We start from the raw sequence: 24283 nt of genomic DNA, 5'->3' as shown, positions 1-24283 counted from the left end.
ACAACTAAACAGAGATCCAACATGTTGATTGTGGTTAACACAGTGACAACTAAACAGAGATCCAGCATGTTGGTTGTGGTTAACACAGTGACAACTAAACAGAGATCCAACATGTTGGTTGTGGTTAACACAGTAACAACTAAACAGAGATCCAGCATGTTGGTTGTGGTTAACACAGTGACAACTAAACAGAGATCCAGCATGTTGGTTGTGGTTAACACAGTGACAACTAAACAGAGATCCAACATGTTGGTTGTGGTTAACACAGTAATTCTTTAATGTCAATTGTTCTCATGTATTCATTATCTCTTTGAGAAATAAAATATTTACTAACAGACATAGAAACTGTCAGGTGATTTAATGCATCACATGAACATGTAGTTGTGACATTTCATCTCTATGTTAACTGTCAATAATAATAATAATAAAATGTGTCACTGTTTGTCTCAGACACACACACACACACACAGGGAGGGAATGTTGTCTTTGTTTAATATTGTTTTAGGACATCGAAAATGGACAAAAGGATTAGCCGATGGATTATGAAAACAACAAAAATAATGGGAGAAATGGGAGAAATGACTAGAGAGAGTGTTTTTTAACTCACTGACCATGACCCATGAGTTCTTCTTACCTTTGTTCAGTAGAAAAGTCTCCCTCTCTAAACGCTATAGGTTGCAGCATAGACCGGTCACTCTTCATGGACACACAGCTGGGTACAGGGGAGGCTGGTCTCTCCTGCTTGATTGGGCTTCAACACAACAGAGACAAACATCACATCTCTCATCTACTCTGAGCTCAGATGGGGAAACATAAGAAGAGGTTCATTCCAAAACGCTATATATCCATTTTCAGAAATGTTCTTTAATTAGCTTTTATTGTTTAAAGAAATTATGAAAGAGATTGGTGTGTTTTTTCACTATCTATGTCACGTCCTGACCAGCAGAGGGTGTTGTGTAGTTTTGGTCAGGACGTGGCAGAGTATGTCTGTGTATGTGTGTTCTGGGTGTTGTATTTCTATGTGGGTCTGTATGGCTCCCGATCAGGGACAGCTGGTGATCGTTGTTCCTGATTGGGAGTCATATAATTAGGAGTATGTTTGTCACTTGGGTTTGTGGGTGGTTGTGCTGACACTGCTAGTCTTTTGGGATGTACGTAGCATGTTATTAGTCATTCTGTTTATTGTTTTTCCCCCGTGGATACTTTGCTCTTATATATTAAAAAGATGAGTATCTACATTTCACTTGCTGCAGTTTGGTCTCTTCAACATGGCTGTAATTATGACAGAACCACCCACCACAACAAGACCAAGCAGCGGAAAAGGGAGCAGGACGCTGAATATATGGACTATTCTGAGGAAATAGACTTCGACATGGACACTTGTGAGAAATGGACTTGGGAACAGATTCTGGCCGGAGAGGGCCCGGGGCGAAAGGCTGGTGAGGACCGGGAACGCTACCGGGGTACATGACTGGCGAGGAAGCCGGAGAGGCACCCCCAATAATTTTTTTGGGGGGGGCACACGGGTAGTTTGGCTAGGCCTAGGAAGAGCCATAAGCCAGCTACCCGTGAGTACATGGAGGAGCGTATGGAGTGGAGGGCGCCGTGTTTCGCTGAGGTGCGCACTATCTCGCCCATACGCACGCACAGTCCGGTGCGCGCCATTCCAGCCCCTCGCAGATGCCGTGCTAGAGTGGGCATCCAGCCTGGTAGGAGGATGCCTGCGCAGCGCGTCTGGTCGCCGGTACGCCTCCTAGGACCAGGCTACCCTACTCCCGCTCTATGCACGGCAACCATCAGGCCCCTGCACAGCCCAGTTCGCCCTGTACCAGCACCCCGCTCGTACAGGGCTGTTAGTTCCATCCAGCCAGGATGGGTTGTGCAGGTGGGGCGGTCACGGCCACCTGTGCGCCTCCATGGCCCAGTCTATCCGGTTCCTGCCTCTCGTGCTATCTCAGAAGTGAGTTCCTCCAGTCTGGCACGACCAGTACCAGCAACCCGGACCAAGCTTCCCATGAGTTGGCCTAGTCCTATTCAGCCTGTTCCCGCTCCTCGCACTAGCCCTAGGGTGCGTGTCTTCAGCCTGGTACCACCTCTACCAGCCCCACGCACCAGGCTTCCAGTGCGTCGGCCCAGCCTCAAGAGCCCGGCACCAGTGTGCAGTCCAGAGTATCCGGCACCAGTGTGCAGTCCAGAGTATCCGGCACCAGTGTGCAGTCCAGAGTATCCGGCACCAGTGTGCAGTCCAGAGTATCCGGCACCAGTGTGCAGTCCAGAGTATCCGGCACCAGTGTGCAGTCCAGAGTATCCGGCACCAGTGTCTAGTCCGGAACCGAGGGAGACTGCCTGCGACCCGGAACCGAGGGAGACTGCCTGCGACCCGGAACCGAGGGAGACTGCCTGCGACCCGGAACCGAGGGAGACTGCCTGCGACCCGGAACCGAGGGAGTCTGCCTGCGACCCGGAACCGAGGGAGTCTGCCTGCGACCCGGAACCGAGGGAGTCTGCCTGCGACCCGGAACCGAGGGAGTCTGCCTGCGACCCGGAACTGAAGGAGTCTACCTGCGACTCAGAACTGAATGTGACTAACTGTGTATTGAATGAGTTTGCCTACAGCGTGGAAATGAAGGAACCTGCCCACGATCCACAGCGGATTGAGCCTGTCTACGACCCGGACCCCAATGAGTCTGCCTACAACCTGGAGGGCAGGAGGCCGGAACCAGAGCCACCTCCAGGATAGTTGGGGAGGGAGGGTGTAGCACAGTGCCGTTGTTGACGGCAGCCACCCTCCCTTCCCTCCCTTATTGTTTAGGGGGTATTTGTATTTGTTTTTCTTGTGGTTTTGGGGGATTTTGTGGTTTCTTTTTTTAGGTGCATTCGGGGTAGGCACCTTTAGGGGGGGTACTGTCACGTCCTGACCAGCAGAGGGTGTTGTGTAGTTTTGGTCAGGACGTGGCAGAGTATGTCTGTATGTGTGTTCTGGGTGTTGTATTTCTATGTGGGTCTGTGTGGCTCCCGAACAGGGACAGCTGGTGATCATTGTTCCTGATTGGGAGTCATATAATTAGGAGTATGTTTGTCACTTGGGTTTGTGGGTGGTTGTGCTAACACCGCTAGTCTTTTGTTTGTATGTAGCCTGTTAGCCTGTAGTTAGTAGTTATTGTTTTTCCTGTGGATGCTTTGCTCGTATATATTAAAAAGATGAGTATCCACATTCCGTCTGCAGTTTGGTCCATTCAACACAGCAACAACCGTTACTAATATGCTGCTGTAAATAGGCATACTAGGTTATTGTACTTCATCAGCCAGTTAGCTTCAACAGGACACATGTCCTACCATCAGCCAGTAAGCTTCAACAGGACACATGTCCTACCATCAGCCAGTAAGCTTCAACAGGACACATGTCCTACCATCAGCCAGTAAGGTTCAACAGGACACATGTCCTACCATCAGCCAGTTAGCTTTAACAGGACACATGTCCTACCATCAGCCAGTTTACTTCAACAGGACACATGTCCTACCATCAGCCAGTAAGCTTCAACAGGACACATGTCCTACCATCAGCCAGTAAGCTTCAACAGGACACATGTCCTACCATCAGCCAGTTAGCTTCAACAGGAAACATGTCCTACCATCAGCCAGTTAGCTTCAACAGGACACATGTCCTACCATTTGAAATGATGGTGTGAGGAACACTTCCCTGCTGAAATATATGGGTTGGTCAACAGTACATTCCACTCTGTATCAGATTTTCATTGATACACCGTTAACTGATTTAAAGTTAAACATAAAAACGAGTGATAGGTTACTGTTAGATAGTGATAGGCTCCTGTTAGATAGTGATAGGCTCCTGTTAGATAGTGATAGGCTACTGCTAGATAGTGATAGGCTCCTGTTAGATAGTGATAGGCTACTGCTAGATAGTGATAGGCTCCTGTTAGATAGTGCTAGGCTACTGCTAGATAGTGATAGGCTCCTGTTAGATAGTGATAGGCTACTGCTAGATAGTGATAGGCTCCTGTTAGATAGTGATAGGCTACTGCTAGATAGTGATAGGCTCCTGTTAGATAGTGCTAGGCTACTGCTAGATAGTGATAGGCTCCTGTTAGATAGTGATAGGCTACTGCTAGATAGTGATAGGCTCCTGTTAGATAGTGATAGGCTACTGCTAGATAGTGATAGGCTCCTGTTAGATAGTGATAGTCTTTTGGTACGTAGCCTGTTAGTCGTTTTTTTTTTTGTTGTTTATTGTTTTTTCCCGTGGATACTTTGCTCTTATATATTAAAAAGATGAGTATCTACATTTCACCTGCTGCAGTTTGGTCTCTTCAACACGGCTGTAATTATGACAATCTAATCATGGCATGGGGTTGTTCAATGACAGACATGTATTTGTTTAAAATCTATCACTTGATGGTTTCATTTCAGAGACAAATAATCATGTTTTTTTTCTAAATGCTACATACACAGTAATAATATATCTCTGCCTCACTGTCAGAGAAATCAGTAGTACTGCTAGGTTTTACAGTCAAATGTGACCGACCGTCTCAATTCGGTCGTATGTAGCAACATTTGAAATAGTGTTTTTTACATTAGATAATTTTACCTTTATTTAACTAGGCAAGTCAGTTAAGAACAAATTCTTATTTACAATGATGGCCTAGGAACAGTGGGTTAACTGCCTTGTTCAGTGGCAGAAAGACAGATTTTTTTTTTTCCTTGTCAGCTCAGGGATTCAATCTACCAACCTTTCCTTTCGGTTACAAGTCCAGCGCTCTAACCTGCGGTAGCCTAGAAAAGTAGAGATTCTCAGCCCCGCCAAAAAGCTTGTGTCAGCACTATGCCTTCTTGTGGATGGAATGAACTACTTACTAGGGACATAAGGTAATGTTATGAAATTGGGCTCCATGTAATTAACTAGTTTTCATCAGAAAAAAAACATTGTTAAAAATGGAATATGTCCAGCCTACTTGAGGCGCCCTGAAAATAATATTCAAAAGTTTGGTCCTGGACACAGAGGGGTTAAACACTAAAGTTACTGTCCATCTAGTGAAGAGAGGAGAACCGGACAGAGGTAGCCAGCATCAGTCAACGAGAGAGGGAGGATAGGATAACTGGGATGCTGCTGGTAGAGTAGCTAGCTAGCTAGCTTACCGAGCTGTACCGACTAGCTAGGATAACTAGGATGCTGCTGGTAGAATAGCTAGCTAGCTTACCGAGCTGTACCGACTAGCTTGGATAACTAGGATGCTGCTGGTAGAGTAGCTAGCTAACTTACCTAGCTGTAAAGACTAGCTACGATAACTAGGATGCTGCTGGTAGAGTATCTAGCTAGCTTACCTAGCTGTACCGACTAGCTAGGATAACTAGGATGCTGCTGGTAGAGTAGCTAGCTAGCTTACCTAGCTGTACCGACTAGCTAGGATGCTGCTGGTAGAGTATCTAGCTAGCTTACCGAGCTGTACCGACTAGCTAGGATAACTAGGATGCTGCTGGTAGAGTAGCTAGCTAGCTTACCTAGCTGTACCGACTAGCTAGGATAACTAGGATGCTACTGGTAGAGTAGCTAGCTAGCTTACCTAGCTGTACCGACTAGCTAGGATAACTAGGATGCTGCTGGTAGAGTAGCTAGCTAGCTTACCTAGCTAGGATAACTAGGATGCTGCTGGTAGAGTAGCTAGCTAGCTTACCTAGCTGTACCGACTAGATAGGATAACTAGGATGCTGCTGGTAGAGTAGCTAGCTAGCTTACCTAGCTGTACCGACTAGCTAGAATATCTAGGATGCTGCTGGTCGAGTAGCTAGCTAGCTAGCTTACCTAGCTGTACCGACTAGCTAGGATAACTAGGATGCTGCTGGTAGAGTAGCTAGCTAGCTTACCTAGCTGTACCGACTAGCTAGGATAACTAGGATGCTGCTGGTAGAGTAGCTAGCTAGCTTACCTAACTGTACCAACAAGCTAGGATAACTAGGATCCTGCTGGTAGAGTAGCTAGCTAGCTTACCTAGCTGTACCGACTAGCTTGGCTAGCTAGCAGGACGTTCGTCTGTCCCTCATCTCGATGATGACGACGAATCCAGTGAACCACAAAATGAAACAAGGATAGAGAGTGAAAAGGATCTGGCTACACTCATACGGTCCCTGACCGTAAAGCAAAAAGGAAATTGAACAATAAAACTTCGGCGTTTCAACACTGTAACAAACTCTGTCGTTATTCCCCAAGATCACCTCAGCCCACTCTGCGCGTAACCGGTACAATATGCTTTGCGCCACACTGTACGTGGACGCGGACAGATCTGTTTCTGTACAGGGATGCGGGCAGTTTCAGAACGTGGACATGAGCAGTGCAACACAATCAACTAAACCCAATGTTTACAGTGGGTTAAATTAGTAATATTCATTTTTTATTATTATGTTAAACAAACATTCTACGTTTTTTTATAACAATATTTTCAGATCTAGGCCCATGTCCACAAAGCGTCTCAGAGTAGAAAATTGGTCGTATAAGTACTGAGAATAAAGACATTTTACACTTATGTTACACTTATGGGTATAAATTAAAGCTATGCATGAAGTCTCTAGTCCCACCTAGTCGGCAGATATTTAGAACACCTCGTGAGCTGTCCTAAGTAGTTAAGAGTTAACAGCAGGTGTCTTGATAATACAATAGAATAATGCAGCGAGTCAGTGGTTCCTGAGCCACATGTAATTGCTTTGCAGTAGTTAAAAATAATGTTTTATATCTCTATATGGTCAATCCATAAATAATATATGTCTTGTGCTTTTGGCAATGATTTATGTATAATACTTATGTATAACAAGTGATACCATGTATGTCTCCAAAGCGTTTTGTCTTCATTTTGGCAGATTAATTTATGCTAATTTCTCAAGATTAACTCAGGTTTTCGTCCAGCGGCTAAGGAGTTGGAGCTGTGGCAGGAGTTGGACCTGTGGTCCAAAGGTGGCTGGTTTATATCCCGGGCCGGCGCTGGAAAAAACGTGAGGAATTGATCTGACCCCTGGAGGTCTGCTGGGTTCACATCCTCAAAACGTTCACCTTTCGTTGATCAGAACTTTCTTTTCTAAGAGTGTAAAATTAACACGTTTATCTTTTGATTATTTAATTATCTACATCATGTTATTTCAAGTTATCCCTTTGGAGCGCAACATCACATTGTTAAAAAAAATTATCCTAAATTTGGCATGGCTATAAATTGGGCAATTGAAGACATCTAGGGCGTAATCTGTGTTCGATGAAAATGAACATTGTATGCAACGTTGCAGGCAACATTATTGGCAAGGGACTTGATGCCTACTATGCCAAAGCTATTTAGAGTTGTTAAACGGGTGTGAAGAGTGTGTTGATATAACGGGAATATTGTCAAAATTCTTCTTGTAACAACGATCAGAATTGGTAAAGAAAATATGCATTCCATTATATTAGGCAATAATTAAGAGTAGGCAAAGTGGTCGTGTCATGTGAAAATTCTATCAAATGTGTTACATTGCAACGAGTACAGTCAGGGTGCCGTGGAGCCCCTGCAGTACCTCCACAGACCCCGGATTGAGAACCCCTGCAGTACCTCCACAGACCCCGGATTGAGAACCCCTGATTTAGCAGATGCTCTTATCCAGAGAGATTTACAGTAACTGCATTCATCTTAAGATAGCTATTTATTTTGGAAATAAAGTTAATAAATTCTTCATAAAATTGTCATCTTACCTCTTAGCTTTGGTGTCATGTCCCCCAGAGAGATGCATTTTAGAGGCAGGGCCCCCCTCCTCTCTCTCCCCAGAGAGACTCATTTTAGAGCACTGACCCCTAAACAGAGATCCAACATGTTGATTGTGGTCAACACAGGGACAACTAAACAGAGATCCAGCATGTTGGTTGTGGTCAACACAGGGACAACTAAACAGAGATCCAGCATGTTGGTTGTGGTTAACACAGTGACAACTAAACAGAGATCCAGCATGTTGGTTGTGGTTAACACAGTGACAACTAAACAGAGATCCAGCATGTTGGTTGTGGTTAACACAGTGACAACTAAACAGAGATCCAACATGTTGGTTGTGGTTAACACAGTGACAACTAAACAGAGATCCAGCATGTTGGTTGTGGTTAACACAGTGACAACTAAACAGAGATCCAACATGTTGATTGTGGTTAACACAGTGACAACTAAACAGAGATCCAGCATGTTGGTTGTGGTTAACACAGTGACAACTAAACAGAGATCCAACATGTTGGTTGTGGTTAACACAGTAACAACTAAACAGAGATCCAGCATGTTGGTTGTGGTTAACACAGTGACAACTAAACAGAGATCCAGCATGTTGGTTGTGGTTAACACAGTGACAACTAAACAGAGATCCAACATGTTGGTTGTGGTTAACACAGTAATTCTTTAATGTCAATTGTTCTCATGTATTCATTATCTCTTTGAGAAATAAAATATTTACTAACAGACATAGAAACTGTCAGGTGATTTAATGCATCACATGAACATGTAGTTGTGACATTTCATCTCTATGTTAACTGTCAATAATAATAATAATAAAATGTGTCACTGTTTGTCTCAGACACACACACACACACACAGGGAGGGAATGTTGTCTTTGTTTAATATTGTTTTAGGACATCGAAAATGGACAAAAGGATTAGCCGATGGATTATGAAAACAACAAAAATAATGGGAGAAATGGGAGAAATGACTAGAGAGAGTGTTTTTTAACTCACTGACCATGACCCATGAGTTCTTCTTACCTTTGTTCAGTAGAAAAGTCTCCCTCTCTAAACGCTATAGGTTGCAGCATAGACCGGTCACTCTTCATGGACACACAGCTGGGTACAGGGGAGGCTGGTCTCTCCTGCTTGATTGGGCTTCAACACAACAGAGACAAACATCACATCTCTCATCTACTCTGAGCTCAGATGGGGAAACATAAGAAGAGGTTCATTCCAAAACGCTATATATCCATTTTCAGAAATGTTCTTTAATTAGCTTTTATTGTTTAAAGAAATTATGAAAGAGATTGGTGTGTTTTTTCACTATCTATGTCACGTCCTGACCAGCAGAGGGTGTTGTGTAGTTTTGGTTAGGACGTGGCAGAGTATGTCTGTGTATGTGTGTTCTGGGTGTTGTATTTCTATGTGGGTCTGTATGGCTCCCGATCAGGGACAGCTGGTGATCGTTGTTCCTGATTGGGAGTCATATAATTAGGAGTATGTTTGTCACTTGGGTTTGTGGGTGGTTGTGCTGACACTGCTAGTCTTTTGGGATGTACGTAGCATGTTATTAGTCATTCTGTTTATTGTTTTTTCCCCGTGGATACTTTGCTCTTATATATTAAAAAGATGAGTATCTACATTTCACTTACTGCAGTTTGGTCTCTTCAACATGGCTGTAATTATGACAGAACCACCCACCACAACAAGACCAAGCAGCGGAAAAGGGAGCAGGACGCTGAATATATGTACTATTCTGAGGAAATAGACTTCGACATGGACACTTGTGAGAAATGGACTTGGGAACAGATTCTGGCCGGAGAGGGCCCGTGGCGAAAGGCTGGTGAGGACCGGGAACGCTACCGGGGTACATGACTGGCGAGGAAGCTGGAGATGCACCCCCAATAATTTTTTTTGGGGGGGCACACGGGTAGTTTGGCTAGGCCTAGGAAGAGCCATAAGCCAGCTACCCGTGAGTACATGGAGGAGCGTATGGAGTGGAGGGCGCCGTGTTTCGCTGAGGTGCGCACTCTCTCGCCCATACGCACGCACAGTCCGGTGCGCGCCATTCCAGCCCCTCGCAGATGCCGTGCTAGAGTGGGCATCCAGCCTGGTAGGAGGATGCCTGCGCAGCGCGTCTGGTCGCCGGTACGCCTCCTAGGACCAGGCTACCCTACTCCCGCTCTATGCACGGCAACCATCAGGCCCCTGCACAGCCCAGTTCGCCCTGTACCAGCACCCCGCTCGTACAGGGCTGTTAGTTCCATCCAGCCAGGATGGGTTGTGCAGGTGGTGCGGTCACGGCCACCTGTGCGCCTCCATGGCCCAGTCTATCCGGTTCCTGCCTCTCGTGCTATCTCAGAAGTGAGTTCCTCCAGTCTGGCACGACCAGTACCAGCAACCCGGACCAAGCTTCCCATGAGTTGGCCTAGTCCTATTCAGCCTGTTCCCGCTCCTCGCACTAGCCCTAGGGTGCGTGTCTTCAGCCTGGTACCACCTCTACCAGCCCCACGCACCAGGCTTCCAGTGCGTCGGCCCAGCCTCAAGAGCCCGGCACCAGTGTGCAGTCCAGAGTATCCGGCACCAGTGTGCAGTCCAGAGTATCCGGCACCAGTGTGCAGTCCAGAGTATCCGGCACCAGTGTGCAGTCCAGAGTATCCGGCACCAGTGTGCAGTCCAGAGTATCCGGCACCAGTGTCTAGTCCGGAACCGAGGGAGACTGCCTGCGACCCGGAACCGAGGGAGACTGCCTGCGACCCGGAACCGAGGGAGTCTGCCTGCGACCCGGAACCGAGGGAGTCTGCCTGCGACCCGGAACCGAGGGAGTCTGCCTGCGACCCGGAACTGAAGGAGTCTACCTGCGACTCAGAACTGAATGTGACTAACTGTGTATTGAATGAGTCTGCCTACAGCGTGGAAATGAAGGAACCTGCCCACGATCCACAACGGATTGAGCCTGTCTACAACCCGGACCCCAATGAGTCTGCCTACAACCTGGAGGGCAGGAGGCCGGAACCAGAGCCACCTCCAGGATAGTTGGGGAGGGAGGGTGTAGCACAGTGCCGTTGTTGACGGCAGCCACCCTCCCTTCCCTCCCTTATTGTTTAGGGGGTATTTGTATTTGTTTTTCTTGTGGTTTTGGGGGATTTTGTGGTTTCTTTTTTTAGGTGCATTCGGGGTATGCACCTTTAGGGGGGGTACTGTCACGTCCTGACCAGCAGAGGGTGTTGTGTAGTTTTGGTCAGGACGTGGCAGAGTATGTCTGTATGTGTGTTCTGGGTGTTGTATTTCTATGTGGGTCTGTGTGGCTCCCGAACAGGGACAGCTGGTGATCATTGTTCCTGATTGGGAGTCATATAATTAGGAGTATGTTTGTCACTTGGGTTTGTGGGTGGTTGTGCTAACACCGCTAGTCTTTTGTTTGTATGTAGCCTGTTAGCCTGTAGTTAGTAGTTATTGTTTTTCCTGTGGATGCTTTGCTCGTATATATTAAAAAGATGAGTATCCACATTCCGTCTGCAGTTTGGTCCATTCAACACAGCAACAACCGTTACTAATATGCTGCTGTAAATAGGCATACTAGGTTATTGTACTTCATCAGCCAGTTAGCTTCAACAGGACACATGTCCTACCATCAGCCAGTAAGCTTCAACAGGACACATGTCCTACCATCAGCCAGTAAGCTTCAACAGGACACATGTCCTACCATCAGCCAGTAAGCTTCAACAGGACACATGTCCTACCATCAGCCAGTTAGCTTTAACAGGACACATGTCCTACCATCAGCCAGTTTACTTCAACAGGACACATGTCCTACCATCAGCCAGTAAGCTTCAACAGGACACATGTCCTACCATCAGCCAGTAAGCTTCAACAGGACACATGTCCTACCATCAGCCAGTTAGCTTCAACAGGACACATGTCCTACCATCAGCCAGTTAGCTTCAACAGGGCACATGTCCTACCATCAGCCAGTTAGCTTCAACAGGACACATGTCCTACCATTTGAAATGATGGTGTGAGGAACACTTCCCTGCTGAAATATATGGGTTGGTCAACAGTACATTCCACTCTGTATCAGATTTTCATTGATACACCGTTAACTGATTTAAAGTTAAACATAAAAACGAGTGATAGGTTACTGTTAGATAGTGATAGGCTCCTGTTAGATAGTGATAGGCTCCTGTTAGATAGTGATAGGCTACTGCTAGATAGTGATAGGCTCCTGTTAGATAGTGATAGGCTACTGCTAGATAGTGATAGGCTCCTGTTAGATAGTGCTAGGCTACTGCTAGATAGTGATAGGCTCCTGTTAGATAGTGATAGGCTACTGCTAGATAGTGATAGGCTCCTGTTAGATAGTGATAGGCTACTGCTAGATAGTGATAGGCTCCTGTTAGATAGTGCTAGGTTACTGCTAGATAGTGATAGGCTCCTGTTAGATAGTGATAGGCTACTGCTAGATAGTGATAGGCTCCTGTTAGATAGTGATAGGCTACTGCTAGATAGTGATAGGCTCCTGTTAGATAGTGATAGGCTACTGCTAGATAGTGATAGGCTCCTGTTAGATAGTGATAGTCTTTTGGTACGTAGCCTGTTAGTCGTTTTTTTTTTTGTTGTTTATTGTTTTTTCCCGTGGATACTTTGCTCTTATATATTAAAAAGATGAGTATCTACATTTCACCTGCTGCAGTTTGGTCTCTTCAACACGGCTGTAATTATGACAATCTAATCATGGCATGGGGTTGTTCAATGACAGACATGTATTTGTTTAAAATCTATCACTTGATGGTTTCATTTCAGAGACAAATAATCATGTTTTTTTTCTAAATGCTACATACACAGTAATAATATATCTCTGCCTCACTGTCAGAGAAATCAGTAGTACTGCTAGGTTTTACAGTCAAATGTGACCGACCGTCTCAATTCGGTCGTATGTAGCAACATTTGAAATAGTGTTTTTTACATGAGATAATTTTACCTTTATTTAACTAGGCAAGTCAGTTAAGAACAAATTCTTATTTACAATGATGGCCTAGGAACAGTGGGTTAACTGCCTTGTTCAGTGGCAGAAAGACAGATTTTTTTTTTTCCTTGTCAGCTCAGGGATTCAATCTACCAACCTTTCCTTTCGGTTACAAGTCCAGCGCTCTAACCTGCGGTAGCCTAGAAAAGTAGAGATTCTCAGCCCCGCCAAAAAGCTTGTGTCAGCACTATGCCTTCTTGTGGATGGAATGAACTACTTACTAGGGACATAAGGTAATGTTATGAAATTGGGCTCCATGTAATTAACTAGTTTTCATCAGAAAAAAAACATTGTTAAAAATGGAATATGTCCAGCCTACTTGAGGCGCCCTGAAAATAATATTCAAAAGTTTGGTCCTGGACACAGAGGGGTTAAACACTAAAGTTACTGTCCATCTAGTGAAGAGAGGAGAACCGGACAGAGGTAGCCAGCATCAGTCAACGAGAGAGGGAGGATAGGATAACTGGGATGCTGCTGGTAGAGTAGCTAGCTAGCTAGCTTACCGAGCTGTACCGACTAGCTAGGATAACTAGGATGCTGCTGGTAGAATAGCTAGCTAGCTTACCGAGCTGTACCGACTAGCTTGGATAACTAGGATGCTGCTGGTAGAGTAGCTAGCTAACTTACCTAGCTGTAAAGACTAGCTACGATAACTAGGATGCTGCTGGTAGAGTATCTAGCTAGCTTACCTAGCTGTACCGACTAGCTAGGATAACTAGGATGCTGCTGGTAGAGTAGCTAGCTAGCTTACCTAGCTGTACCGACTAGCTAGGATGCTGCTGGTAGAGTATCTAGCTAGCTTACCGAGCTGTACCGACTAGCTAGGATAACTAGGATGCTGCTGGTAGAGTAGCTAGCTAGCTTACCTAGCTGTACCGACTAGCTAGGATAACTAGGATGCTGCTGGTAGAGTAGCTAGCTAGCTTACCTAGCTAGGATAACTAGGATGCTGCTGGTAGAGTAGCTAGCTAGCTTACCTAGCTGTACCGACTAGATAGGATAACTAGGATGCTGCTGGTAGAGTAGCTAGCTAGCTTACCTAGCTGTACCGACTAGCTAGGATATCTAGGATGCTGCTGGTCGAGTAGCTAGCTAGCTAGCTTACCTAGCTGTACCGACTAGCTAGGATAACTAGGATGCTGCTGGTAGAGTAGCTAGCTAGCTTACCTAGCTGTACCGACTAGCTAGGATAACTAGGATGCTGCTGGTAGAGTAGCTAGCTAGCTTACCTAACTGTACCAACAAGCTAGGATAACTAGGATCCTGCTGGTAGAGTAGCTAGCTAGCTTACCTAGCTGTACCGACTAGCTTGGCTAGCTAGCAGGACGTTCGTCTGTCCCTCATCTCGATGATGACGACGAATCCAGTGAACCACAAAATGAAACAAGGATAGAGAGTGAAAAGGATCTGGCTACACTCATACGGTCCCTGACCGTAAAGCAAAAAGGAAATTGAACAATAAAACTTCGGCGTTTCAACACTGTAACAAACTCTGTCGTTATTCCCCAAGATCACCTCAGCCCACTCTGCGCGTAACCGGTACAATATGCTTTGCGCCACACTGTACGTGGACGCGGACAGATCTGTTTCTGTACAGGGATGCGGGCAGTTTCAGAACGTGGACATGAGCAGTGCAACACAATCAACTAAACCCAATGTTTACAGTGGGTTAAATTAGTAATATTCATTTTTTATTATTATGTTAAACAAACATTCTACGTTTTTTTATAACAATATTTTCAGATCTAGGCCCATGTCCACAAAGCGTCTCAGAGTAGAAAATTGGTCGTATAAGTACTGAGAATAAAGACATTTTACACTTATGTTACACTTATGGGTATAAATTAAAGCTATGCATGAAGTCTCTAGTCCCACCTAGTCGGCAGATATTTAGAACACCTCGTGAGCTGTCCTAAGTAGTTAAGAGTTAACAGCAGGTGTCTTGATAATACAATAGAATAATGCAGCGAGTCAGTGGTTCCTGAGCCACATGTAATTGCTTTGCAGTAGTTAAAAATAATGTTTTATATCTCTATATGGTCAATCCATAAATAATATATGTCTTGTACTTTTGGCAATGATTTATGTATAATACTTATGTATAACAAGTGATACCATGTATGTCTCCAAAGCGTTTTGTCTTCATTTTGGCAGATTAATTTATGCTAATTTCTCAAGATTAACTCAGGTTTTCGTCCAGCGGCTAAGGAGTTGGAGCTGTGGCAGGAGTTGGACCTGTGGTCCAAAGGTGGCTGGTTTATATCCCGGGCCGGCGCTGGAAAAAACGTGAGGAATTGATCTGACCCCTGGAGGTCTGCTGGGTTCATATCCTCAAAACGTTCACCTTTCGTTGATCAGAACTCTAGAGGTTCTTCTTCACTGAACCTAAATATATATAACTTTTAGTGGTTCCATATATTAAGGAAGTGATAGAAGCCTTTTTGGTTCTATAAGGAACCTTCTTTTCTAAGAGTGTAAAATTAACACGTTTATCTTTTGATTATTTAATTATCTACATCATGTTATTTCAAGTTATCCCTTTGGAGCGCAACATCACATTGTTAAAAAAAATTATCCTAAATTTGGCATGGCTATAAATTGGGCAATTGAAGACATCTAGGGCGTAATCTGTGTTCGATGAAAATGAACATTGTATGCAACGTTGCAGGCAACATTATTGGCAAGGGACTTGATGCCTACTATGCCAAAGCTATTTAGAGTTGTTAAACGGGTGTGAAGAGTGTGTTGATATAACGGGAATATTGTCAAAATTCTTCTTGTAACAACGATCAGAATTGGTAAAGAAAATATGCATTCCATTATATTAGGCAATAATTAAGAGTAGGCAAAGTGGTCGTGTCATGTGAAAATTCTATCAAATGTGTTACATTGCAACGAGTACAGTCAGGGTGCCGTGGAGCCCCTGCAGTACCTCCACAGACCCCGGATTGAGAACCCCTGCAGTACCTCCACAGACCCCGGATTGAGAACCCCTGATTTAGCAGATGCTCTTATCCAGAGAGATTTACAGTAACTGCATTCATCTTAAGATAGCTATTTATTTTGGAAATAAAGTTAATAAATTCTTCATAAAATTGTCATCTTACCTCTTAGCTTTGGTGTCATGTCCCCCAGAGAGATGCATTTTAGAGGCAGGGCCCCCCTCCTCTCTCTCCCCAGAGAGACTCATTTTAGAGCACTGACCCCTAAACAGAGATCCAACATGTTGATTGTGGTCAACACAGGGACAACTAAACAGAGATCCAGCATGTTGGTTGTGGTCAACACAGGGACAACTAAACAGAGATCCAGCATGTTGGTTGTGGTTAACACAGTGACAACTAAACAGAGATCCAGCATGTTGGTTGTGGTTAACACAGTGACAACTAAACAGAGATCCAGCATGTTGGTTGTGGTTAACACAGTGACAACTAAACAGAGATCCAACATGTTGGTTGTGGTTAACACAGTGACAACTAAACAGAGATCCAGCATGTTGGTTGTGGTTAACACAGTGACAACTAAACAGAGATCCAACATGTTGATTGTGGTTAACACAGTGACAACTAAACAGAGATCCAGCATGTTGGTTGTGGTTAACACAGTGACAACTAAACAGAGATCCAACATGTTGGTTGTGGTTAACACAGTAACAACTAAACAGAGATCCAGCATGTTGGTTGTGGTTAACACAGTGACAACTAAACAGAGATCCAGCATGTTGGTTGTGGTTAACACAGTGACAACTAAACAGAGATCCAACATGTTGGTTGTGGTTAACACAGTAATTCTTTAATGTCAATTGTTCTCATGTATTCATTATCTCTTTGAGAAATAAAATATTTACTAACAGACATAGAAACTGTCAGGTGATTTAATGCATCACATGAACATGTAGTTGTGACATTTCATCTCTATGTTAACTGTCAATAATAATAATAATAAAATGTGTCACTGTTTGTCTCAGACACACACACACACACAGGGAGGGAATGTTGTCTTTGTTTAATATTGTTTTAGGACATCGAAAATGGACAAAAGGATTAGCCGATGGATTATGAAAACAACAAAAATAATGGGAGAAATGGGAGAAATGACTAGAGAGAGTGTTTTTTAACTCACTGACCATGACCCATGAGTTCTTCTTACCTTTGTTCAGTAGAAAAGTCTCCCTCTCTAAACGCTATAGGTTGCAGCATAGACCGGTCACTCTTCATGGACACACAGCTGGGTACAGGGGAGGCTGGTCTCTCCTGCTTGATTGGGCTTCAACACAACAGAGACAAACATCACATCTCTCATCTACTCTGAGCTCAGATGGGGAAACATAAGAAGAGGTTCATTCCAAAACGCTATATATCCATTTTCAGAAATGTTCTTTAATTAGCTTTTATTGTTTAAAGAAATTATGAAAGAGATTGGTGTGTTTTTTCACTATCTATGTCACGTCCTGACCAGCAGAGGGTGTTGTGTAGTTTTGGTCAGGACGTGGCAGAGTATGTCTGTGTATGTGTGTTCTGGGTGTTGTATTTCTATGTGGGTCTGTATGGCTCCCGATCAGGGACAGCTGGTGATCGTTGTTCCTGATTGGGAGTCATATAATTAGGAGTATGTTTGTCACTTGGGTTTGTGGGTGGTTGTGCTGACACTGCTAGTCTTTTGGGATGTACGTAGCATGTTATTAGTCATTCTGTTTATTGTTTTTCCCCCGTGGATACTTTGCTCTTATATATTAAAAAGATGAGTATCTACATTTCACTTGCTGCAGTTTGGTCTCTTCAACATGGCTGTAATTATGACAGAACCACCCACCACAACAAGACCAAGCAGCGGAAAAGGGAGCAGGACGCTGAATATATGGACTATTCTGAGGAAATAGACTTCGACATGGACACTTGTGAGAAATGGACTTGGGAACAGATTCTGGCCGGAGAGGGCCCGGGGCGAAAGGCTGGTGAGGACCGGGAACGCTACCGGGGTACATGACTGGCGAGGAAGCCGGAGAGGCACCCCCAATAATTTTTTTGGGGGGGGCACACGGGTAGTTTGGCTAGGCCTAGGAAGAGCCATAAGCCAGCTACCCGTGAGTACATGGAGGAGCGTATGGAGTGGAGGGCGCCGTGTTTCGCTGAGGTGCGCACTATCTCGCCCATACGCACGCACAGTCCGGTGCGCGCCATTCCAGCCCCTCGCAGATGCCGTGCTAGAGTGGGCATCCAGCCTGGTAGGAGGATGCCTGCGCAGCGCGTCTGGTCGCCGGTACGCCTCCTAGGACCAGGCTACCCTACTCCCGCTCTATGCACGGCAACCATCAGGCCCCTGCACAGCCCAGTTCGCCCTGTACCAGCACCCCGCTCGTACAGGGCTGTTAGTTCCATCCAGCCAGGATGGGTTGTGCAGGTGGGGCGGTCACGGCCACCTGTGCGCCTCCATGGCCCAGTCTATCCGGTTCCTGCCTCTCGTGCTATCTCAGAAGTGAGTTCCTCCAGTCTGGCACGACCAGTACCAGCAACCCGGACCAAGCTTCCCATGAGTTGGCCTAGTCCTATTCAGCCTGTTCCCGCTCCTCGCACTAGCCCTAGGGTGCGTGTCTTCAGCCTGGTACCACCTCTACCAGCCCCACGCACCAGGCTTCCAGTGCGTCGGCCCAGCCTCAAGAGCCCGGCACCAGTGTGCAGTCCAGAGTATCCGGCACCAGTGTGCAGTCCAGAGTATCCGGCACCAGTGTGCAGTCCAGAGTATCCGGCACCAGTGTGCAGTCCAGAGTATCCGGCACCAGTGTGCAGTCCAGAGTATCCGGCACCAGTGTGCAGTCCAGAGTATCCGGCACCAGTGTCTAGTCCGGAACCGAGGGAGACTGCCTGCGACCCGGAACCGAGGGAGACTGCCTGCGACCCGGAACCGAGGGAGACTGCCTGCGACCCGGAACCGAGGGAGACTGCCTGCGACCCGGAACCGAGGGAGTCTGCCTGCGACCCGGAACCGAGGGAGTCTGCCTGCGACCCGGAACCGAGGGAGTCTGCCTGCGACCCGGAACCGAGGGAGTCTGCCTGCGACCCGGAACTGAAGGAGTCTACCTGCGACTCAGAACTGAATGTGACTAACTGTGTATTGAATGAGTTTGCCTACAGCGTGGAAATGAAGGAACCTGCCCACGATCCACAGCGGATTGAGCCTGTCTACGACCCGGACCCCAATGAGTCTGCCTACAACCTGGAGGGCAGGAGGCCGGAACCAGAGCCACCTCCAGGATAGTTGGGGAGGGAGGGTGTAGCACAGTGCCGTTGTTGACGGCAGCCACCCTCCCTTCCCTCCCTTATTGTTTAGGGGGTATTTGTATTTGTTTTTCTTGTGGTTTTGGGGGATTTTGTGGTTTCTTTTTTTAGGTGCATTCGGGGTAGGCACCTTTAGGGGGGGTACTGTCACGTCCTGACCAGCAGAGGGTGTTGTGTAGTTTTGGTCAGGACGTGGCAGAGTATGTCTGTATGTGTGTTCTGGGTGTTGTATTTCTATGTGGGTCTGTGTGGCTCCCGAACAGGGACAGCTGGTGATCATTGTTCCTGATTGGGAGTCATATAATTAGGAGTATGTTTGTCACTTGGGTTTGTGGGTGGTTGTGCTAACACCGCTAGTCTTTTGTTTGTATGTAGCCTGTTAGCCTGTAGTTAGTAGTTATTGTTTTTCCTGTGGATGCTTTGCTCGTATATATTAAAAAGATGAGTATCCACATTCCGTCTGCAGTTTGGTCCATTCAACACAGCAACAACCGTTACTAATATGCTGCTGTAAATAGGCATACTAGGTTATTGTACTTCATCAGCCAGTTAGCTTCAACAGGACACATGTCCTACCATCAGCCAGTAAGCTTCAACAGGACACATGTCCTACCATCAGCCAGTAAGCTTCAACAGGACACATGTCCTACCATCAGCCAGTAAGGTTCAACAGGACACATGTCCTACCATCAGCCAGTTAGCTTTAACAGGACACATGTCCTACCATCAGCCAGTTTACTTCAACAGGACACATGTCCTACCATCAGCCAGTAAGCTTCAACAGGACACATGTCCTACCATCAGCCAGTAAGCTTCAACAGGACACATGTCCTACCATCAGCCAGTTAGCTTCAACAGGAAACATGTCCTACCATCAGCCAGTTAGCTTCAACAGGACACATGTCCTACCATTTGAAATGATGGTGTGAGGAACACTTCCCTGCTGAAATATATGGGTTGGTCAACAGTACATTCCACTCTGTATCAGATTTTCATTGATACACCGTTAACTGATTTAAAGTTAAACATAAAAACGAGTGATAGGTTACTGTTAGATAGTGATAGGCTCCTGTTAGATAGTGATAGGCTCCTGTTAGATAGTGATAGGCTACTGCTAGATAGTGATAGGCTCCTGTTAGATAGTGATAGGCTACTGCTAGATAGTGATAGGCTCCTGTTAGATAGTGCTAGGCTACTGCTAGATAGTGATAGGCTCCTGTTAGATAGTGATAGGCTACTGCTAGATAGTGATAGGCTCCTGTTAGATAGTGATAGGCTACTGCTAGATAGTGATAGGCTCCTGTTAGATAGTGCTAGGCTACTGCTAGATAGTGATAGGCTCCTGTTAGATAGTGATAGGCTACTGCTAGATAGTGATAGGCTCCTGTTAGATAGTGATAGGCTACTGCTAGATAGTGATAGGCTCCTGTTAGATAGTGATAGTCTTTTGGTACGTAGCCTGTTAGTCGTTTTTTTTTTTGTTGTTTATTGTTTTTTCCCGTGGATACTTTGCTCTTATATATTAAAAAGATGAGTATCTACATTTCACCTGCTGCAGTTTGGTCTCTTCAACACGGCTGTAATTATGACAATCTAATCATGGCATGGGGTTGTTCAATGACAGACATGTATTTGTTTAAAATCTATCACTTGATGGTTTCATTTCAGAGACAAATAATCATGTTTTTTTTCTAAATGCTACATACACAGTAATAATATATCTCTGCCTCACTGTCAGAGAAATCAGTAGTACTGCTAGGTTTTACAGTCAAATGTGACCGACCGTCTCAATTCGGTCGTATGTAGCAACATTTGAAATAGTGTTTTTTACATTAGATAATTTTACCTTTATTTAACTAGGCAAGTCAGTTAAGAACAAATTCTTATTTACAATGATGGCCTAGGAACAGTGGGTTAACTGCCTTGTTCAGTGGCAGAAAGACAGATTTTTTTTTTTCCTTGTCAGCTCAGGGATTCAATCTACCAACCTTTCCTTTCGGTTACAAGTCCAGCGCTCTAACCTGCGGTAGCCTAGAAAAGTAGAGATTCTCAGCCCCGCCAAAAAGCTTGTGTCAGCACTATGCCTTCTTGTGGATGGAATGAACTACTTACTAGGGACATAAGGTAATGTTATGAAATTGGGCTCCATGTAATTAACTAGTTTTCATCAGAAAAAAAACATTGTTAAAAATGGAATATGTCCAGCCTACTTGAGGCGCCCTGAAAATAATATTCAAAAGTTTGGTCCTGGACACAGAGGGGTTAAACACTAAAGTTACTGTCCATCTAGTGAAGAGAGGAGAACCGGACAGAGGTAGCCAGCATCAGTCAACGAGAGAGGGAGGATAGGATAACTGGGATGCTGCTGGTAGAGTAGCTAGCTAGCTAGCTTACCGAGCTGTACCGACTAGCTAGGATAACTAGGATGCTGCTGGTAGAATAGCTAGCTAGCTTACCGAGCTGTACCGACTAGCTTGGATAACTAGGATGCTGCTGGTAGAGTAGCTAGCTAACTTACCTAGCTGTAAAGACTAGCTACGATAACTAGGATGCTGCTGGTAGAGTATCTAGCTAGCTTACCTAGCTGTACCGACTAGCTAGGATAACTAGGATGCTGCTGGTAGAGTAGCTAGCTAGCTTACCTAGCTGTACCGACTAGCTAGGATGCTGCTGGTAGAGTATCTAGCTAGCTTACCGAGCTGTACCGACTAGCTAGGATAACTAGGATGCTGCTGGTAGAGTAGCTAGCTAGCTTACCTAGCTGTACCGACTAGCTAGGATAACTAGGATGCTACTGGTAGAGTAGCTAGCTAGCTTACCTAGCTGTACCGACTAGCTAGGATAACTAGGATGCTGCTGGTAGAGTAGCTAGCTAGCTTACCTAGCTAGGATAACTAGGATGCTGCTGGTAGAGTAGCTAGCTAGCTTACCTAGCTGTACCGACTAGATAGGATAACTAGGATGCTGCTGGTAGAGTAGCTAGCTAGCTTACCTAGCTGTACCGACTAGCTAGGATATCTAGGATGCTGCTGGTCGAGTAGCTAGCTAGCTAGCTTACCTAGCTGTACCGACTAGCTAGGATAACTAGGATGCTGCTGGTAGAGTAGCTAGCTAGCTTACCTAGCTGTACCGACTAGCTAGGATAACTAGGATGCTGCTGGTAGAGTAGCTAGCTAGCTTACCTAACTGTACCAACAAGCTAGGATAACTAGGATCCTGCTGGTAGAGTAGCTAGCTAGCTTACCTAGCTGTACCGACTAGCTTGGCTAGCTAGCAGGACGTTCGTCTGTCCCTCATCTCGATGATGACGACGAATCCAGTGAACCACAAAATGAAACAAGGATAGAGAGTGAAAAGGATCTGGCTACACTCATACGGTCCCTGACCGTAAAGCAAAAAGGAAATTGAACAATAAAACTTCGGCGTTTCAACACTGTAACAAACTCTGTCGTTATTCCCCAAGATCACCTCAGCCCACTCTGCGCGTAACCGGTACAATATGCTTTGCGCCACACTGTACGTGGACGCGGACAGATCTGTTTCTGTACAGGGATGCGGGCAGTTTCAGAACGTGGACATGAGCAGTGCAACACAATCAACTAAACCCAATGTTTACAGTGGGTTAAATTAGTAATATTCATTTTTTATTATTATGTTAAACAAACATTCTACGTTTTTTTATAACAATATTTTCAGATCTAGGCCCATGTCCACAAAGCGTCTCAGAGTAGAAAATTGGTCGTATAAGTACTGAGAATAAAGACATTTTACACTTATGTTACACTTATGGGTATAAATTAAAGCTATGCATGAAGTCTCTAGTCCCACCTAGTCGGCAGATATTTAGAACACCTCGTGAGCTGTCCTAAGTAGTTAAGAGTTAACAGCAGGTGTCTTGATAATACAATAGAATAATGCAGCGAGTCAGTGGTTCCTGAGCCACATGTAATTGCTTTGCAGTAGTTAAAAATAATGTTTTATATCTCTATATGGTCAATCCATAAATAATATATGTCTTGTGCTTTTGGCAATGATTTATGTATAATACTTATGTATAACAAGTGATACCATGTATGTCTCCAAAGCGTTTTGTCTTCATTTTGGCAGATTAATTTATGCTAATTTCTCAAGATTAACTCAGGTTTTCGTCCAGCGGCTAAGGAGTTGGAGCTGTGGCAGGAGTTGGACCTGTGGTCCAAAGGTGGCTGGTTTATATCCCGGGCCGGCGCTGGAAAAAACGTGAGGAATTGATCTGACCCCTGGAGGTCTGCTGGGTTCACATCCTCAAAACGTTCACCTTTCGTTGATCAGAACTTTCTTTTCTAAGAGTGTAAAATTAACACGTTTATCTTTTGATTATTTAATTATCTACATCATGTTATTTCAAGTTATCCCTTTGGAGCGCAACATCACATTGTTAAAAAAAATTATCCTAAATTTGGCATGGCTATAAATTGGGCAATTGAAGACATCTAGGGCGTAATCTGTGTTCGATGAAAATGAACATTGTATGCAACGTTGCAGGCAACATTATTGGCAAGGGACTTGATGCCTACTATGCCAAAGCTATTTAGAGTTGTTAAACGGGTGTGAAGAGTGTGTTGATATAACGGGAATATTGTCAAAATTCTTCTTGTAACAACGATCAGAATTGGTAAAGAAAATATGCATTCCATTATATTAGGCAATAATTAAGAGTAGGCAAAGTGGTCGTGTCATGTGAAAATTCTATCAAATGTGTTACATTGCAACGAGTACAGTCAGGGTGCCGTGGAGCCCCTGCAGTACCTCCACAGACCCCGGATTGAGAACCCCTGCAGTACCTCCACAGACCCCGGATTGAGAACCCCTGATTTAGCAGATGCTCTTATCCAGAGAGATTTACAGTAACTGCATTCATCTTAAGATAGCTATTTATTTTGGAAATAAAGTTAATAAATTCTTCATAAAATTGTCATCTTACCTCTTAGCTTTGGTGTCATGTCCCCCAGAGAGATGCATTTTAGAGGCAGGGCCCCCCTCCTCTCTCTCCCCAGAGAGACTCATTTTAGAGCACTGACCCCTAAACAGAGATCCAACATGTTGATTGTGGTCAACACAGGGACAACTAAACAGAGATCCAGCATGTTGGTTGTGGTCAACACAGGGACAACTAAACAGAGATCCAGCATGTTGGTTGTGGTTAACACAGTGACAACTAAACAGAGATCCAGCATGTTGGTTGTGGTTAACACAGTGACAACTAAACAGAGA

The 24283-nt window shown here is 45.0% G+C and overlaps 3 long non-coding RNA genes across 3 annotated transcripts; all 3 read right to left on the bottom strand.

The window, feature by feature from the left end:
• Nucleotides 1–473: 473 nt before the first annotated feature.
• Nucleotides 474–7891, bottom strand: LOC145866055 (uncharacterized). The gene is made up of 2 exons (XR_014383139.1): nt 7724–7891; nt 474–751 (listed from the first exon to the last, which is right to left on the bottom strand). It is a non-coding gene; the product is annotated as an uncharacterized LOC145866055 (long non-coding RNA).
• Nucleotides 7892–8606: 715 nt separating this feature from the next.
• Nucleotides 8607–16030, bottom strand: LOC145866054 (uncharacterized). The gene is made up of 2 exons (XR_014383138.1): nt 15863–16030; nt 8607–8884 (listed from the first exon to the last, which is right to left on the bottom strand). It is a non-coding gene; the product is annotated as an uncharacterized LOC145866054 (long non-coding RNA).
• A 713-nt stretch (nt 16031–16743) lies between these two features.
• LOC145866056 (uncharacterized) lies at nt 16744–24161 on the bottom strand. The gene is made up of 2 exons (XR_014383140.1): nt 23994–24161; nt 16744–17021 (listed from the first exon to the last, which is right to left on the bottom strand). It is a non-coding gene; the product is annotated as an uncharacterized LOC145866056 (long non-coding RNA).
• Between the last annotated feature and the right edge of the window lie 122 nt (nt 24162–24283).

The sequence above is a fragment of the Salmo salar genome, unplaced genomic scaffold (assembly GCF_965601325.2).
Source record: "Salmo salar unplaced genomic scaffold, fSalSal1 ptg000117l, whole genome shotgun sequence".
Taxonomy (NCBI): Eukaryota; Metazoa; Chordata; class Actinopteri; order Salmoniformes; family Salmonidae; genus Salmo; species Salmo salar.
This window is presented reverse-complemented; position numbering and strand designations above follow the sequence as displayed.